This window comes from Diorhabda carinulata, chromosome X (genome assembly GCF_026250575.1).
Source record: "Diorhabda carinulata isolate Delta chromosome X, icDioCari1.1, whole genome shotgun sequence".
Taxonomy (NCBI): domain Eukaryota; kingdom Metazoa; phylum Arthropoda; class Insecta; order Coleoptera; family Chrysomelidae; genus Diorhabda; species Diorhabda carinulata.
In genome coordinates, this window is record NC_079472.1 from 6961844 (window position 1) to 6980976 (window position 19133).

General features: G+C 32.8%; 1 protein-coding gene across 3 annotated transcripts in view; it reads left to right on the forward strand.

Moving 5' to 3' along the window:
- LOC130900753 (ly6/PLAUR domain-containing protein 6B-like) overlaps nucleotides 1-19133 on the forward strand; it is a 317692-nt gene that overhangs the window by 256721 nt on the left and 41838 nt on the right. The window contains exon 1 of one of the 3 annotated variants that reach the window (XM_057811608.1): nucleotides 12211-12431. The exons of the other annotated variants lie outside the window; for them this stretch is intronic. The gene's annotated coding sequence lies outside the window, so the exon portion shown is untranslated. Of the gene's footprint in view, nucleotides 1-12210; nucleotides 12432-19133 lie in introns of those variants that run through there. 3 annotated transcript variants of the gene reach the window in all.

Genomic DNA, 19133 nt, shown 5'->3' on the forward strand with positions numbered 1-19133 from the left:
GTACTGGACTCCTTTTGTCCAGGTTTTTTGCACTTCTCATCTAACTTTCTTATTTGTTATCTTCTCTTAGCCTAGCATTTACTCTGCAATCTTTTCCATTTTACTCGCATTCTCTCCATTCCACATTGCTTTATTCCTTTATTCTCATATCTGAGCTAAGTGTGAAAACCTCTATAAAATAAGTCATTGCATTATTTTCTTTCATCATTATTTATGAAACATTTACCATTCTATCATCCATCGGTATCGAATAATCACTCTGCAACTCTCTACAATTTCTTTGGCCTCTCGCGATTGTGATCAATTAAATTACCGACAAGTTTACTTAAAGTTCAGGAGAGTATAACTAGAAGTTTAGTGGTGTGTGTTTAACCCTGCCACTAAGGGATGATTAGCATTGGAAAGTTAGTAAGGGGGTTGAATTATTCAAAACAGGAAGGGCTGGTCAAAATATAAACGGGTATATGGATATTTCTGAATTGGATCAGGTAGTCGTGATGAAAACTGCAAGATAATATTAAAAAGACAGTGAAATGTTGATTCCACTTGATAGGGTATTAATCGATTATCAGAATGAAACTCTATTATTCTCTATTGAATGATCATTAATTGTAAAAAATTCACAGCTTCCTCAAAATTCCTCTCCACAATTGGGCTTTTGAATATTAACCGAACTCTATAAAAATTACAAGAAATGTTCAGAAATTTGGGTGTAAATAGTCGATATTAAATAAATAGAATGATCAAACGGATGTTAGTCCGGTCAATTTGAAATTTTGATTGTTACACATTAGATTGAAGCTAGTACATTCTCATATTTTGACAAACAACATTTCTACAACGTTGAAGGGTAGTGGGGTGAAGAAAAATTTCTTTACCCCAGAAGACAATCACCGTCTTTATCAGCATTAGCATGTTGAGTATGCTTCACTTTCAGACGGGACTCGACGAAATCTTTAGACAAGCAATAGAAAAACCAATCTTAGCTAGCTTTTCCTCAGCTCTGCGGCCTATTCAGCGCCTACTTGGCGTTTTTATTTTTCCCGTGATGCTGAACATCTTCTAACACCATTATCATTCCCAAAGTTGACGATATATATACATCTTAGTGACCGTTCCATAACGATCAAAACTAGTTAATGCTCATCTCAACCATTCATCCCCCTAATCATCCAATGATCAATAAGTTGATTACTGGCCACTGGTATAAGGCAAAACATCTGAATGGTATGGATTTAATACGGAAAGAATTGACTAATTTTACGACAGTCTTGAAAGAATCCAGGCTCATAAGTCTTTCCCTGCTGCGTGTATCTTTAACGTTGATGTGAGTGGCCTTTCCATAGTCCACAGTAGAATACAAAAATTATAGCTGGAAAGGGGAAGAAACGAATCGGAAGAGGGATATATTCCAAATTATCTGCATCTGATGTTTTTGGGTTTTTTTTTTATTTGATAGACATGTTGATAGGGTTTTTGGTATTTATTATATTTGATTATTTTCATTTTGAAAGTTTAATTATTTGTCAATAATTTTGTATAATATAGTTTTTATTGAGCTATCCCATTTAGAACACAGACGACTCAAATTAGAATGGAACTAATGTTGGTTTTTATCTAGTTCAACATGCCATTCGGTTTGATACATTTTTCTTCAAACCTTTTGAATATTCCTTTGTTCACGTATTGTTGCACAGTAGTCACTTCTGATTTATTTATTCTAACATTCAAGGAAATTAATTTGTTATCGACCTCCAATTCTATTCAAGAAAATCAATAAAACCTCGGAATGTATTCAAAACCGTCCTCTACCTATTTACACTCCAGTCATAGAATCAAAATAAATTTTGGTAAATTTGTGGAGATATCATTATTTATATTCGCTGGTAAGTTTTTCAAATATATTTCTAGCTTTGCAATTTTATTATATTTTATTATAATCTTCAATAAAAAATTCCTGTTGTCTTTATTAATTTCCTTTTGTTTTAAGCAAATTTTGTATAATAGTTCCCGTGTAAAATCGTATTTTCTATTCATTTGAAAAACAGAACTAATAGAATAAAGCATATTCCTATTTGGTTATACTTAAAAAGATATATAAACTCGGTTATTTTATATCTTAGAGCATAAGCTCCTTTTTATTCAAATCAGTTCTATCTACCCGTTCCTTCTTTAGTAATTTTCATTTGTGCTCCCGTTTCCTTCCTCATTTGATTTTTTTCTGCAGTTCTACAGCTGCCAAGTTGGGAGCTCACCAAGGGATTAACCCGGTGCACCATCACAAGCAGTAAACACATCTCCAACATCTGGGAATCTAGTTGAGGGCTGCAACCCTCTCGGTTTTCTTTAGATAATCCCAGCCTTATCATTAATATACATCTGAGTTCTTCTCCAATTATGTTTATTTACTGTTTTTTATTCGTCAATAAATTCATTCCATGTCCGGGAATAGTTTAAGTTTGTTAAATTTTTATCATCAATATAATTCATAAGATGTTTCCAGCTTTTCCACCTAATACTTTCACTTTTAACGTCGTTCATTAAAAAGCTGGAGGCGTCCAATTTAATATTAATTGTCGACCTCATCTGAGTACCAGTTATTTATATACTTTAACTAAGGCTGAATACCACTTTGTAAGGAAGAGTCTCCTGCCGAGGAAGTAAGGTTACGAATTGGCGCCCAGCGTGCACTATCCCCGGACACGATTATCCAAATTAATATTTATTGCTGTGAACAATGAAAAAAGTTTTATCAACATTCGCATTAACTGTCTATTCAAAAAAGCACAACGAAAACCATCAATAAACTGAAAACAACTCAGATTTAGATAATTAAAGTTAAGACTTATCCGATATGATTGCATCCCTTAACTGGGTTCCCAGATGTTGGAATTATATTTGAGTTGAGTAGATGGAACAGATTTGAATAAAAAGGAGATCATGCTCTAACATATCAAAAAAACTAAATGTAGGCATTTTTTTAAAATATAACGAAACAGGAATCTATTCTACTCACACGGAAACTATTGCACAAAATTTGCTCAGAACAAAAGGGAATTTTATTTAAATACTAGAGTCTAGATTTTGTATACATTCCGAGGTTTTATTGAATTTCGAATGGAGTGGGAGTTCAATTACAAAGTAATTTCTTTAAAAACTCGATTGTTTGAATGAATAAATCATAATACCACAGTACCACAATACGTGTACAAAGGAATATTTGAAATGTTTGAAGAACGGTATTTTACACTAGTTAGCTTTTAAATTCTATAGAAATTAGTATTTGGTCATATTGAAATAGTTATGTCATTATCACAATGATAATCTTCTAAAATACTGAAGATTATTTAATAGACTAAATGCACGGCTATGATTCAATTTCATTAGCCACAAAAGTCTTTAAACAATATAAGAAACTTTCTATAATTGTGGCATCTGGCCATAATATATCTTTCAATTTCGCTTATCTTACTTTTGGGAAACATAATCCACAAGTTATATAAAACTACTTGACGCTCTCCACGAAATAAATTTCTCGAACACGATAAATTTTCATCTGACAGTTTAGCAACTAATCATCATTTACTGAACGAGAAATTATTATTCGTATTATAACCATCTAGTTTTACTCATTAATCTCAAATGAGCTTAGCGAGGCATTAGGCAGACTTAACAATGAGAAAGAAACTTAATAAAAATGCCACGACAAAAATTCTCATACCCATTTCCTTTTTTCTTCTGACAGGAAACTTTTCACTTCAAAACTTACATTTTTTGTATGCCTTGAATATTACGAAGTCCAGATACCGGACACGCATTTCTCAAAAACTTTTCATTCCAAATTTATAGAAGAAGAGTTGTCCATTTAATAAAAAATGATGATAGATATAATCCAGGAGCCCGAAACAGATATTCATGACCAAGTTTCTCACTAGTGGTGATTAGTAGAATGTATCAGATAGTGGTATCATAAAGCCTCATGAACATTATTTATCACAGCAGTAAATTAATTTACAAATTTTAATCTGGCTTATGACTTATCTTTAATTATTCGGCATTACGCTTCAATATGACTGTTGAGATGAAATAAATATTCTGTAGTTTAATTCAACTGAATAATAGATTAATTATATTTATTACAAAAAATTGATGGCAATTAAAAGGATTTGATCAATTTCGTTCTCGCTTTGGCCCAACTCAATCTCTGATTCTTTGTCATAATCGCTGTCAGTACTTTCTGCTACTACGTCTTCATCATCTGTACAAAATAAAAATATTGGGATAAAAAGATAAAAAAATGTTTTCTAAATAGTGATAAATAGTGATAACTAAATAGTGATAACTCCCAAACAACCAAGTTAATTCAAATTTGTTGTCCATGCTTTGGCTTGATTCACTTTCATCTGTCTCTGATTCACTTTCAGAGCTGTCCGCTATTATGCTTTCATCGTCATCATCTGTATAAAAATTTAACAAGTATTGGGATGCGTATTTTAGCATAATATGATCAAAATTATGTTGGTAACTGACTTCCAGAAAACCTGGTAAATTCATATTTGTTGTCAATTTGTGCCCAGCAACAGTCTTCAGGATCATCAGAGGTGGACGTGACCACATTTGCGCAATATAACATGCTGATAAAGCTCTGATCTGCATATAGAAGAGGTATCAATACCTTTTTCGGGTAACTTAAATGTTTCAGTTTACAAGAATTTGTAGAATTTTTCAAATAACGCTACTCCTGCCTCATTACCTTTTCAAGCGATTATATTCATAAATATGGCATACAGACTATTATAAATAATCTACTAATTAATGAGAAAAAAGTCGGGCACAACTTAAAAAATGATTTGTGCAAATATAGAGAAGAAGCAGACGAGGAGGCGGATGAAGACAAACAGATTTTTAAAGAAATATTGATGAAATAACATTTTTTTATCATTTCAATTATACTAAATATGCTTCCTAATATTTTTATTCCGATCTTTGTAGAGATGATGATGAAAATATATTAGCAGAGAGGGATGATAGTGGATCGAGCCAAAGCGAGATCAAAAGTAATTGAATTACATCTTTATTCTCTGCGTAACTGTCTATCAACTTTTTATAATGAATATTGATAATTTAGAATCCAGTTAAATGAAAGTACGGAATATTTAGGTCATCTTAAAACTCATATTGGAGCGTAATGCCGAATAATTATAGATAAGTCAATTCCTCCTAGATGAAAATAATGTGAGTAACTTAATTGTACTAAAGTGAAAAAACTAAGTCTAGGGAAACCTGGTCAGGGTATGTATTTAGATAAACTCAACAACTATCTTATGCGTTTCACCAATTATCGTTCGAAAAGAAATAATTAAACACATTTTCATCTGGCTCCTGGACTAAGAGAGTCTACTAATAATCTAAACGCAACAATCAGTTTGCACTTTATATTGGATACAACTACTTGAATTTTACTATTTATTATACTAATTATCATATTTCAGTAAATCGATAGAATGTAGCCTAAAGCCTCCACTATAGTTCAATTGATATACTCAGTGACATTAGAAATATTAAATCCAGGAGATTCAATCACTTCTTCTAGATTTTTGGGCAACATAATCATTCGAGACATCAAAATGTCCACCTTTTTGATATTAATAGAATTGAGAGGCATTAAGAAGATTATATATCATTCAACATCATGAATGTGTAACTTGTATTGGCACAAGAATGTAGAGAAAAATCAACACCAAATGGTAATGCCGTAGCGTACCACTGTGCCTCAAGACCCCTAGCAATGTGTGACCGTTTTGCTACTACTCATCAGATTACAGACCAATGATTTAGAAAGGAATGTAATTTTTTTCCTATACGCATGCTATATTGCCTTATTCAAGATATCAATCTCCTTTTATACCGTATACGATTAGTACTTCCTTTATATTCAGACCACAGCACTGGGAGACATAATGACGTGATATCGTGGTCAGCGATGAATTTTGCGAGGTTTAGGTACCCAAGATAGACGTGGAAGGGTAAAACGCTGCTGTGGAGAATGACTTTATGTTGAATGAGCTAATGTGCACAAGACTGTTGAAGTGATGCTTTGTGAGGGTATTACTTGAGGTGGTAGCTTTATTAATTGTGTCATAAAAACCACTTTCCAGTAAAACAACGCACTTCAATCTATGGAGTATCTCCAAAAAATTGATGTTAATCTTTTGACGGTCCTAATTTATAAGATGAGAAGTAGTGATGACAAATTTGCAGCCTCGATGTTACTAGGAATTGGAAGGCCTTGTTTGCTCTAAATGCCTTGATAGTCCCTCTGTAATCTTCTTGATCGCCCTAATCCTCAGCCCAAGGAGACTCTCCAGAGTTAGAGCATCCTCTAGGCGTTACTGTGTACAATAGTTTCTTTCTCCATTCCACAGAACGGACAATTCAGATCGGTGATCCTGCCTATTCCTCCTCTACTCAGCTGCGAAATTACCGCCATCCAAAGTTTTAGTTTACATGCAACAATATAGCTGGAAGCATGCCTCTTTGTATTTTTCCTACACCCTACTGCTCTTCTGATTCGGTTGAAAGTGTTGTATATACATTTACTACCTCCAAATATATTTCTTTTCTCTAATCCATACAGCTTCTTAAAATAGTGCAAAATACTGGTTGATGTATAATTGACAACAAAATGCACAATCAAACATACAATTGAAATTCAATGGGGTATAGGAAATATCACACTTTTCTTCGTGTGGCTGATAAATTTCAAGTTCACTGTTATAATCCTTATTAGAGTCCTTCTCTTTAATAATTCATGAAAACTTTTAGCAAAACTTTTTATTCTTGTCTTTCCTTCTTGTCGTAGAATAATGCAATTTTGAAATCCAATTTAGTAACTTCTTAGATCAAAATCAGAGTTATTCTCCCAAATTTACGAACGCTTCCTTTGTAGATAATTCTTGGATACTAATCCAATAAAACCTCTTTAAGAAATCAATATATACTGACAAAAAAACTTTATATTCACATCCTTATTCACTAAAATCATTATACACTATTTCATGATAATTGTTGATTGTATCGAAAGTTTCACAAGGGTTGATAGACTTTCACGAGGGTTACACAAAGGAAATTTTTATAATTGAATATAGCTTTAATGTGTTTCAAAATATCCTCCATTACGATCAATGAGAACACGTTCTGAGTACGCTCATCATTAAAAATGTCAAACTCTATGATATAACATTAGACATATTCACATCAGTGTTGCCATATCTCAAACCATAAGTAGTAATCCTCGTAATAACGTACTTAAAACGCAAAAAGTTTTTATATTCAACTTTCTTCAAGTCAACGAGTGAACTCAACTACTTCAGTGCTTATTTATATTATTTCCATTCACTAATATCTTTGTTACAGGTATGTCTAATGTTCTTCGTTTAATCCAGCAGATTAATTCAAGGTGAGTTATATTATTCGTATTTATCGATCTTAAGGTGCGTTTACACGTGAAAGGAACTCGCCGAGAGTGCTCTCTAGAGTTTCCCGCGGAGTGAAATTAACCCTAGTCCACTCTCGGAGAGCTTCTCGCCATTGCAACTCTCGAGAGTACCCTTAGACTGTTTACACGGGCGATTTCTATTAGTTCTGAGAGTGACTTAAGCCAATTAAAGTCTCGTGATTTCAATTCAGTGCTATCAGCTGTAGCGTTTTAATTCAATATATATATTATCCAAGATGTCTTCAAGGAAACGAGAAATAGTAGAGGCTTTGTTGATTGAATTGGATTGAATTGGAACTAGAAGAAGCCCAGCAGTTTCGAAATTTTTGTAGATTTTCAATTGTGGAAGTTGAATTATTAGTGCAATTAGTAAGTCCATTAATTTTTTAAAAGAACACTCTAATGAGAGAAGCAATTTCTGTTTAGAAGAAGAATTTATGAATAAAAACGTATTTAATTGAAATAAAATGTTATAAATGTACAAAATCACACAACTCAACAATTTCTTAGGATTTTGGGTTATTCTTATTTTCGAGCTAAATGGGATTTGTAGGCAAAGGAGAAGGTGTCGTCGGAGGTGGGGGTGGAGAAAGAATGACATATGAACTGCTGGCAGGAGAACTCAAATACGCATCGATCTTAGTTCGCACACAACGTACTCTCCGAATTTGTCTTCTACTGCTGCTTTAATGACACCTTCATTGTTCAAATATTCCCTTTTTATTTCTTCGCAGATAATTTTTCGTCTGATGTGTTAATTGAAGTAGAAGAAACTGTGGCGTTTTCTAAATCAATATTCTCGACAGCATTTGAAGTTGGCATCTAAAAATTGATACACAATATTATAGCAATTTAAACTTTAAAATTCAAACAATTGTTATTATTGGCACATCTTGCCCAGTATTTATGAAATTTAAAAATATTGATTAAGTTAATAGATAAAAAATATTTGTAAACCTAAACATCAATGCACTTTTGAATTTTTATGCATATTATTAATTTAATTGTTTGATTTTTGCACATTTGAATTATAAACCAAGTCAAATTCGGAGAAAATACAAATTGAAACTAGTGGGTTTGAGAACCAGGTGTCTCCAAATAATAATGAATATGATAGAAGTGGTGGGCAGGTAGTAGAGGGAGGAGGCTTCCGGCAACAATCATTCACCCCACCATTGGCAACAATCGCCTCCTGTATTGTTGTATTAGCTCCTCCTTCCATTCCAACCGATATTCATACCTAATTTTATGTAAAAGTTGTCTAATAAAAACTTACCAGATAGGACAATAAAACTGAATGCCGAAAAATAGAACCAAGTTTTCGTGTCACTAATTTCTAAAAAACCTGTAATTATTGAGAAAAACAAGGTTTGATAAGTTGTGATTTATTAATTAAAATATACAATTGTTATTGTTTAGCTGAAATAAAGTTACGTGATTTCTCAGGTTGTGTATTTTTCTATTTATTTCCACTTTATTTGTCTAGTCTTTGGCTATTTTTTGAAGAATTAGGTTTTCTTTTAATTCTATTTTTATAGTCGCGCTCTCTAATGTTCCAAAGGATTCGATTAGACTCATATGCCTCGATGAGTCTGCAAACTTTCTCATGCGTCCATTTTTTTGGTGAAGACAATCTTGAGAGTACTCTCAGAAAGTCGAATTGACACCTGCTACTGTACCTGCTTCTATTTTCGGCGAGAACTCTCAGGACCCTTTACACTTACGAGTTTTACTCTCGAGAGTAAATCGGCTACTCTCGATAGTGAGAAACTCGCACGTGTAAACGCACCTTTAGAAAGATTACAAGCAAAATTCTGTGACGGAATTTCAAAACTCATCCACTACTATAAGTGCTACGATCTGTTTGGTAACTGTGTAAAATAACACCGTATAGAAGTTAAGCTTTCCTTCCAATTCGCCAGTTGTATAAATTAATTTCGCCAAATACCTATAGCAGTGCAAACAAATTCAATACCTTAAATATTTCAATTCAATAGAATATATTTGTATTGTTATTCACTAAAAACAAAATTCAAATTTAATGATAAACCAAAGATATTTGGAATTACAGCAAAAACTAGTAGCATCTTGGACAGTCAGACACGAGAAAGGTTGGGTTAACCTAACCTAATCTAACCGAGTAGTAACTATCATTGACTCTTGGAACACAATGCAGTTATGTTGTTGAATGGAAACGGAAGTCCATCCAATCGGTTAAGTTTCAGATATGAAATATACACATCAAAACATGTGCATATCACTTCAAAGTATAAGATACGGAGATTATAATTGGAATATCTGTGCCGATCTCAAAGTTGTTTTTGTTAGAGCCTCCGAGACAGAAACCAAAATTATATAGTTAGACATTGGCCATTGCGTGAAAACATTGTAACCGATCAGAAAAACGTCATTAATGAATTTTTGTTAAGCTTAGATAGAGAAGTGAATGCGCTCCTTCATTTGAAACAGAAATTCCCACATTGCCTTATTTCATCACCTTCTTCTACAATGTCATAAATTTTGACTTCGTTCGAATAAATTGTGTTTGCTCTATAAATTCTCTATAAATGTGTTCTACTTATAATTGTAATTTCGCTTTGATTTATGAGGAACAGTTGAGGATCTGCATATATTGAACTTAATGATACTTGTTAGAAACAACTTAAGCGTCAAGCAGTAGTTTTGTTTATTGCACCATCTAAATATTTTTCACTGTACAGAGCAGTAATCATATGTATTTATATTTTGCTGGTTGCATAACACTAAATCATATAAATTGTTACCTCTACTGTTAACATAGTAATCATTTAAGTTTAATAAAGTATTAAACTTATCATTAGACAGTTCAGTTTAAGCTATCCGGGAACACAGTATATTATTAATAAGTGTTTCAAATGTATACTAATTTATTAAGTTTGAAAAACTCCGTTCTGGAGATTTTTCCCTCAAAGATGAGCAAATTTCTAGTCGGCCTACTGAAGTTGATGATGACCAAGTCAAGGTCATCATTGAAGAGGATCTTCATATAACTGTACGAGAGGTTACGAAGAGGCTACATGTATAGCAGACAACAATAGAAAAACACTTGAAATGTCTGCCTTGGGCTAGTTAAGAAGCTTGATATTTGGGTACCACATGAATTGAAAGAAATTTAATCAACATTTGCGATTTTACGACCCTTTCTTGAAAAGAATCATCTCTGGCGATGAAAAATGAGTCCTGTACAGTAAAATACTTCGAAAACAATAATGGAGCAAACATAATAAACCAGCACAAACCACATGGAGAGCTGGAAAACAACAAAAAAAACTCATGCTATCTGTTTGGCGGGAATACAAAGGTATTCTGTTTTTCTGCTTCCAAAACACCAAACGAACAATTCTGATGTTTACTGTCCACAATTAATGAAACTGGATGGAGCGGTCAGAATTTTCAAATCAGAAAGGTTTAGTGTTCCACCATGATAATGACATATTTCGAAACTCGTGGGAAAATATTGAAGCTTGGCTGGAAACTGATGCCCTATCTCCCATAAAGCCCTGATCTGGCACCATCTGATTACCATTTATTTCGAAGTTTGCAGAATTCTTTGAATGGTCAAACTTTAGCAAATGACCTTCAATCGCACCAGGTTCAATTTTTTGCTTATAAGGACCAGAAATTTTATGAGCGCGATCATGAAGCTGAAAGAAAGATGGCAAAAGGAAATTACTTTATTGTCAACCAATAGATTCTTTTAATGAACACTTTCGCGTGTATATATATATATATATATATATATATATATATATACGCGGAAACTATTATGCAAAATTTGTTTAAAACAAAAGGAAATTAACAAAGATTACTGGAATTTCATGGGTATTATATTAAAAACAGCGTTGAAAAGAAAAAAGAAAAACTCAGTAAATATTTTACTAAATTAACAAGCCGAATGGCATGTAACAATCGCAATTATGGGTCCTTTATTATTACACAGTATACTTAACTCCGATCTCCCTATCACTCATTTCGACATTTAGGACCGAATTTTTTGCAGTCAACCCCAGATCAACTTGTTCTCAATAAAACAGTGCTTATATTGATATAAAATTTTTTCTATCATCAAATCAAGTGAAAGTGACTGGCATCGACATACCTGTTTATACCTGGCAACCCAGTTATTTGTCTACGTAAGTAAAAGACAACCCAATGTCTTTACATCCTATATATTTTATACCTTAAGTCAGGGTAAAATTTTCTAATTATGTTGAACATTTAATGAAAAATAATTTTTTCAATAATTAATCATGTTATTTATATGATTTTTTTGATAAACTCATTTTTAATATATTTTCCAATATACTATATTTATTATAAAATAAGTTTTATTCTATTATCATCTCGGTGAGGGTCGATTTAGGTTCGAATCTAACAATTAGACTAAGAATTTTATATTCTCATAGCTATCGATATATCTAACTTTTCATAATCGAAAGTTTCAAAAGCAACGAGAAAATTTATGAGAGATCCATGCCTTAAACAACATAGCATTTAAACCGTTTATCACGTAAGACTGAATTGAAATAAGAAACGTGTGTAATAATTCATGAAAATGTTCCTGAAAACTCTTCTGAAAAGCCATTACATTTTGATAGTGAATTTTCTTATCGTAGATCTCCGTATTCATTCGATCGTTATCGGCGCGGTGTTTCCCGGGTCCTCAATACTTTAGTTGAACACGAGGTTTCGAAGGGATACAACGCCCTTACCATTAATATGTCCTCCAAGAAACATCGCTGACACTATAAAATATATCCAGATTCATAAAAATTTGATCTGAATAATTATATTTAGTGATTAGGAATATTTTTTTCAAAAGTGAGTGTTGCAATAAGTTTTTTCCTTGGAAGAATTATGAAAAATGGTTCACTTTTATGGATAAACACACTTAGTAAGTGAATTAATTATCAATTGAAGACGTAAGACGCAAAAGGGTACAAGTAACGTTAAAAAAAGTAAAACTGAGATCAAATCTATCTAGATCCGTGTATTGTTTTATTTTACATAATTCTAAAGTCACTTGTACCTTTTTGATTGATGAAAAAAATTTCATGAGCTTCAATAATTTTATTAGAAAACAAAAAAAATGTTATAAATGGGCAATTAATATTCATAAAAGAGAAAAATATTCAAGATCCTAATCGTCATCCGAATCTCAATCTAGTATGCGGTCCATTTCGCCAGCTTATTCGTCAAGTGTTTCTTCAACTGACTAAATTGTCACTGTTTGGTATTTTTTTTTATATTGTTCTCTTCATATTGCAAGTTTTTATGGAAGTCACGATACGCTGGAGAAATGATCTCAAGTAATGAGAGAATTAAATTTTCTCATTTTAAATAAGAATTATCTTTTATGTCGCTAGGAACATTCTCTGTAATAAAGTTTGTTCATGCTTAACATTGGTCCTTCTTTTATCAGTTCAGAACAATTTTCAGAGTTGATAAACTTCTGTGAGCAAAAGCGGCGGATGCGCCTGTTATTTTTCATATTTTTGTTAGATCTATTTATCTCTTTGTGACTGTTTTTATAGACACAATTTCTGAAAGGGCCTTTTTGTTTCTTTATGATATTCTCAATTCGATAGCATGGTGCATAAATCAATACAGTGACAAGTGAATGCAAACTGCATTTAGAATAAAATAGATGTGTACATATATTGAATATTACTGAATAGTTGAGTGTGTAAGTGTTAGTGAATAGTTAGTGCATAAATAAATTACGTAAATAAGATGAACCGTATTTATAAGTTCATGCCACCCGTTCTGTCATTAACAACTGTTAATGGCTGCATAAATAAGAATATGAGTAAGTCTACTCTTGTTATTGCTAAAATCATTTAACAAGCTCGCGTTATCTTCTCTACGTATTTTTAGTCAATGTTTTCATAAGAAAAATTTATAACCAATATGAATAAAATTTCCTTTCCATAAAAGACATGATGGAAAAATATGTCGCCATTCCGAGCAAAAATGGTTTTTATTTCCTGAATAGGTCAGCCATCCTCTCTAATAAAATATACTATTCCTCTGAATTTCAAATAGCCAAGAGGCAGCTTTCTCCTAGTTTTTTTTTTATTTTATCGAAACTATATTATGCAAAATCTCGTTATACCAATCGTTAATTTATATATCAAGAGCTTAATAACCTAATAATAGCTGAAATTAAATAGAGAAATTTCTAGAAACTTGATGAGTAATTGAAGGAGTTCTTCCTTATAGTTAAGATAATTTTAAGTATACCTTTCTAATAAAGCATTTTCGCACGCTAATATTTAGTTATGTAAAAAAATTAGTTGTGAAGTATTGTTAATTACAAGATTCCCTAATGGCAAGTTGCTAATGACTATGACATACAGGGTGTTCTGGGCCTTCATGCAAAAAATTTGGGAGTGAGTTGATGACGAAAAAATTCTATGGTACTATCTAAAGGCCAGGGACAACTCATGCCCAATGGTTAAGAATCGGTAACTTCTACAGGGACAACCTGTACAATGTACACAATTGTACGTCACAGCATTATTTTCACGTCATGAACTCCCCGAATAAAAATGTCTGGTTTGTTATTCTACATCAGAAGAATTGAGGTTAATTTAGATTTTTGTATGAAACTTTCTTTTGTGGTTGTAATCAAAAATGTGATAGCTTCTAACGAAAAAAAAAAATAGTTAACCAAAATAATAAAGTATTCGTAAACCCTAGGCATGTAGTGTAGTAGCATTGTAGTATATCAAGAGTATTTTCGTATGATAAACATTTGTATCAATATAATGAATTTAACGGGTATGCAAGTATATTATCACTCAATTAACCTGCTTCTAACTTATGAACAGCTGAAGGTGGAAAGTGCATTTTTTTCTATTTTCTAAAATGTTATACAATATATTATATTTTATCACAAAGTATGTTAAGACTATTGTGTCAGAATTGTTATATTGGTAAAAGGACTTGAATTTTGACTTTTTTAGTCACTGGGGGGGTCACTGGACAGGGCCGGCCTAAGGATCCATTTCGTGAGTTTGCTCGTAAAAATATTTTCGCATTGAGTGCAGTGATAGATTTTAGAATCCTTTTGAATAATAAATGGTTCGCACTTTGAACATTTACTATAATATTTGTTCAGTAATTCTTTTCAATTTATGGCTATTATTATTAAAATTGAAATCATGATATTTTGTTTTTGTAGAAGTTAATGTTAGGGTTTGAGAATGGCATGAAATGTATGATTGAAGTCACTTCTTGTAGGAATACCCATTCGGTTTCATTTTATCGCAAAAATATGCTGGCAACCATGTAACAACCTGTTTTTCTTTTTTCCGTTCATGAGATATTCAGATGTTTACACATTTGAAACTATCTCTTTATATAGAGTTTTCATTAACTGATGCGAAACAGTTCAGGAAGTCCCTACCCGTGTAAAATTATCTCATGGTTTTTCTAAAATTTGATGAAGGTAAGAATATGAAATTCTATAAATTCCGTGAAATCAAAAAGACCTAACCATCAGTATTTTTTGAAGATTTCTCTTAAGTGAATCTAATTAGACTTTATGACCTTAGTTATAACCGATGTTTCCTCGATATTTAGTTTAACAAAAGCATAATATTAATCAAAATGTATGTTGTGCTAAGTTAGGCTGTTATAGACAAGCTCGATCTGGTTTCACTCGAAGCTTGAGGCACTTAATACATTATACTTTATTTTCCACAGTCGGGAGCTCCATATTTTGAACCAGAGCTCTATTGTCTTTATAAGATGTCACATTAACAATAAACTGAATGTATAGCTAAAGAATCAGATGAACTCTTATCGGAGAAACATTCCAGACCTGAAACAAAAGATTTAAAACAATTTCATCTAAGAAGTTTGAGGAAATTTTCATTTTGCCCCGTCAAATATCATCTTGATACGATAGGAACGGCATAGGCTGACAACTAGCAATTCTGCGAATAAGCCGTGGAGACAGCAAATATCCTGACCATTTCTGCAAAAGGCTTAGATACCTCGAAGAATAGTACTAGCACCTTGGAAAATGAGACAAGAATCTACAGAAAAATATACTTTGTTAGGATAGGTTTATGTATTTTAGAAGCATTGATATACTGAATCATGCCCAAAATATCTTTTTTGGTGTAGAGCGGTTGAAACACTACTTTCCAAACAATTTTACAATCTAGTTCTCGGAATCAGTATCTAAGCATAACTTTCGACGGCACAATGACCAGTAATTCATCTTAATATTTTTCTTCTCCCATCAATCACTTGAGTTATTAATTTAAAAATTACAAAATAAGTATTTGTTACAGTACAACATATATCTAGAACATATAACGTCTAAGCATTCATATACGAATATAAACGTACAATGAAAACTTAGCTGGTGATAAATTTCCCGTTATTTATAACAATTCTCTCACTATAACAAACGAATTTCAACCCAAAAGAAACACGTAATGCATTTCTAAAACAATCGAGGCCACTTAAAATCAAGTCCAGATGTAAAAATAGTGATTCTAAATCTTCCACCTCTCCACTTGGGACCAGAAAGCGTGGCAGAAAAAATATCACTAAGAACGTTTATAAATGGAATCACCAAGGAAAAACCGTCGTTAAAAATCTTCCTCAGGAATATGCATCGAAAAAGTTGAAATAAAATTTACCTCAATACTAAGCTGTAGAAGTAAGTAGGAAATGCCTTGGGTATTTAGATAGAATTGGAAAAGGAGTATACGGGCCCAGAACCAAACACTCTGAAAACCTGGACAACACACCAAGCATTTTTCGAGGAGAAATTCATGCAATTAAAAAATGTTCAATCTGAAGTGGAACTATCGCAAACAGGAGATCATCATCCTGTCCGATAGCCAAGCAGACATTAGAGCTTTAAGCTCCAATACCATAAAATAAAAACTTGTTTAGGATGGCCTGGACCTGACCGGAATGAAGGGAAATGGAATAGCTGATGCTCGGGTTAGACAAGCCCTTGATGGGACCTGAACCCTTCTGTGGTATCAGCTACAGAACAATAGAGGAAGCAGATAGATAGGAGCAAATACAATTGAGACAACCTACAGGGGCTGAGGCAGACTAAAACTCTCCTGGGAAACTGCACCAGAGAAGATCTATCAACATAAGTATGAACAATCTACGTATACTAACAGAAGTCCTATCGGGGCACTGTCACCTCTATAGACACCTTAAGACGCTAGACTTAGCAGATAATGAGGCGTGCGGATTTTGTTGCTTACAGGACAATACCTCTAACTCCACAGCGCTACACCTGGAAGCGTAAGAAATAGAAGACATAGATCTCTGACAGCTATAACCATCCCACATTCTGGACTTTATAAAAGAAGTGGGATATTAACAGATTAGTTGTATACACTGGGCTCCCAAGTATCGCTGCAAGAAAGGAGGACACAATAGATTCTTTGGGTTGCAGTGTATATAACACCCCAATATCTACAAACATACCTACAAGTCTAGATATGAAGTGACTAATAAATGACGCCTTTCCCGAGGCTAAGATTTCTAACAGGGTTTCATTATTAGATTCTTAAAGAATAATTCATATACACTGAGTTAGGTACTTGTGGTGGATAGATCTGAATCGTTCACAATATTCTAATATAATTATCATCTAAAATATTCTTTTATACGTTACTGCTTTGTATATATGACGAATACATTTTTTATGCTGTTATGCTTACTCCGCTTCTGCTGATATGATATCCGATAAATTTTTACGTAGCTATATTGCAATTGAGCTTTTCGGATATGGAAATACATTTCCTCCATCAGCTATGATAGGAAGCGACAGACTAAACTCCAAATCTCCCATTGTATAAAAGTGCCAATTTAGCATCATAAAATTTCTGGCAAGCTATAGTTTTAAATAGCCAATGAAAATTAACTAACCCAAAGAAATTAGTATTGCGTCAAATAATAAAATAAATGACAGGAAATGACGTAAGCCAGATAACATAAAATCGAGAAAGAATATAGCTCAGAAAAATCATATAGAGTGGAAAATATCCTGGATATTTCTAAATAGTAAATCAGAGTAGTTGTTCCAAAAAAATTCAATTTGAGTTTACTTTTTGTAGTTTCCTGCAGTTCGGTTTCGGCGAGCAGAGAGAACGGTTTTTGTCCGGGGTGATTGACAATAAGTAACTCGATCGACGGGTCTTATCACAAAAACGACGGACGTGTTTACATTGAGAATTCAAGAAAGAATCCGTAAAATATATTAATATACCGGGTGAATAATAAAAATAGAGAATCAATTTGCATAAAATAATTAAAGGAACTAAATCATTGAATGAAGTCACGCCTCTAATAATCCTTGACTGTTTTTTCTATAGAGAAAGGGCCACAGAAAACAGTTATCCCAACCATTTTATGTTTTTAATCATCATAAATTTCATCCTAAGATACATTTTGTGCGGGGAATAAATGAGGATGACCCAGACGACTACAGTTTTGTAATATTAAGACTGAAAGAATAATGAAAACTCTTTATTTAATATTGTCAATAATGCACCAAAATTTTCAGTTGATACAATGGGAATACTATATATTTCGAGTTCAAATTAATCACCATGTACATTTGTAACTGGAGTTTCCACGACTTAAAAGCTAGTTAATCATCTATTGAAAAGTTCTCAAGAGATTGAGAAATTTTGCCATTTAAAACATCATTTGACGTGAAATTTCGACCATGTCAGTGTTTCTGTTTATTAAAGAATACCCAGAAATTACACATGGTCAAATCATGTTGAGAGGGTGGACGTTCAATGACCTTTGTATCATTTTTACATAAGAATTCAATTGTCTGCTGTGTATTATCTATGTGCAACAATAAATAGCGACTAGTGACTGAGTGAAATGCTGCAGGTGAACATTTTGTGTTATAGCAGTTTGCTCTAACTTTCTGTTTGTCTTGAAATTTGAATCCTTCAGTTATTTCTGTACTACGAAAGACACTAACGTACATAACATTCTTGGCAGACCACACCCTCTTCTAGTGGGAGAAGTATAATAAATGGTGTGTTTTATCAATTGCTACTATTATAGAAAGAAGACGATGTCTACCATTATTTAATATTTTTAATATTTTCCTGCTGTTTTTCGAATACATAGAAGAGGAAGATAGATAAGTCGGACTTATTATCAATGATATAATAGCTTCAGTGCATAAAACCTCCGACACAGTACACCTTGCAATTGAAAAGAAAAATATTAAGGAAGTAACAGCCATTAAGTACTTTAGAAATCTAATAGAAAACAATGTAAACTGCTCAACATCCATAAAGGAGCGAGTACAAGCTGAAATACAAATTGCTCAACCGCGTAACCAAAATACAGATGTACAAAACTTTTATTCACCTAGTAGTCTCATACGGTAGTGAAACAAGAACTCTGACAGAGTACGAGAAAAAAAGTTACTAATATTCGAATGAAAAGTAATCAGGAAAATATATGGGTGTGTAAAAGTGAGGTATGAATGGAATGTTGAGGTGTGCAATACCTACAAATAAGAGAAGTTGGCTAAAAATGAGAAAGTTGAACAATGTCATGGATGATTTCCGAACTA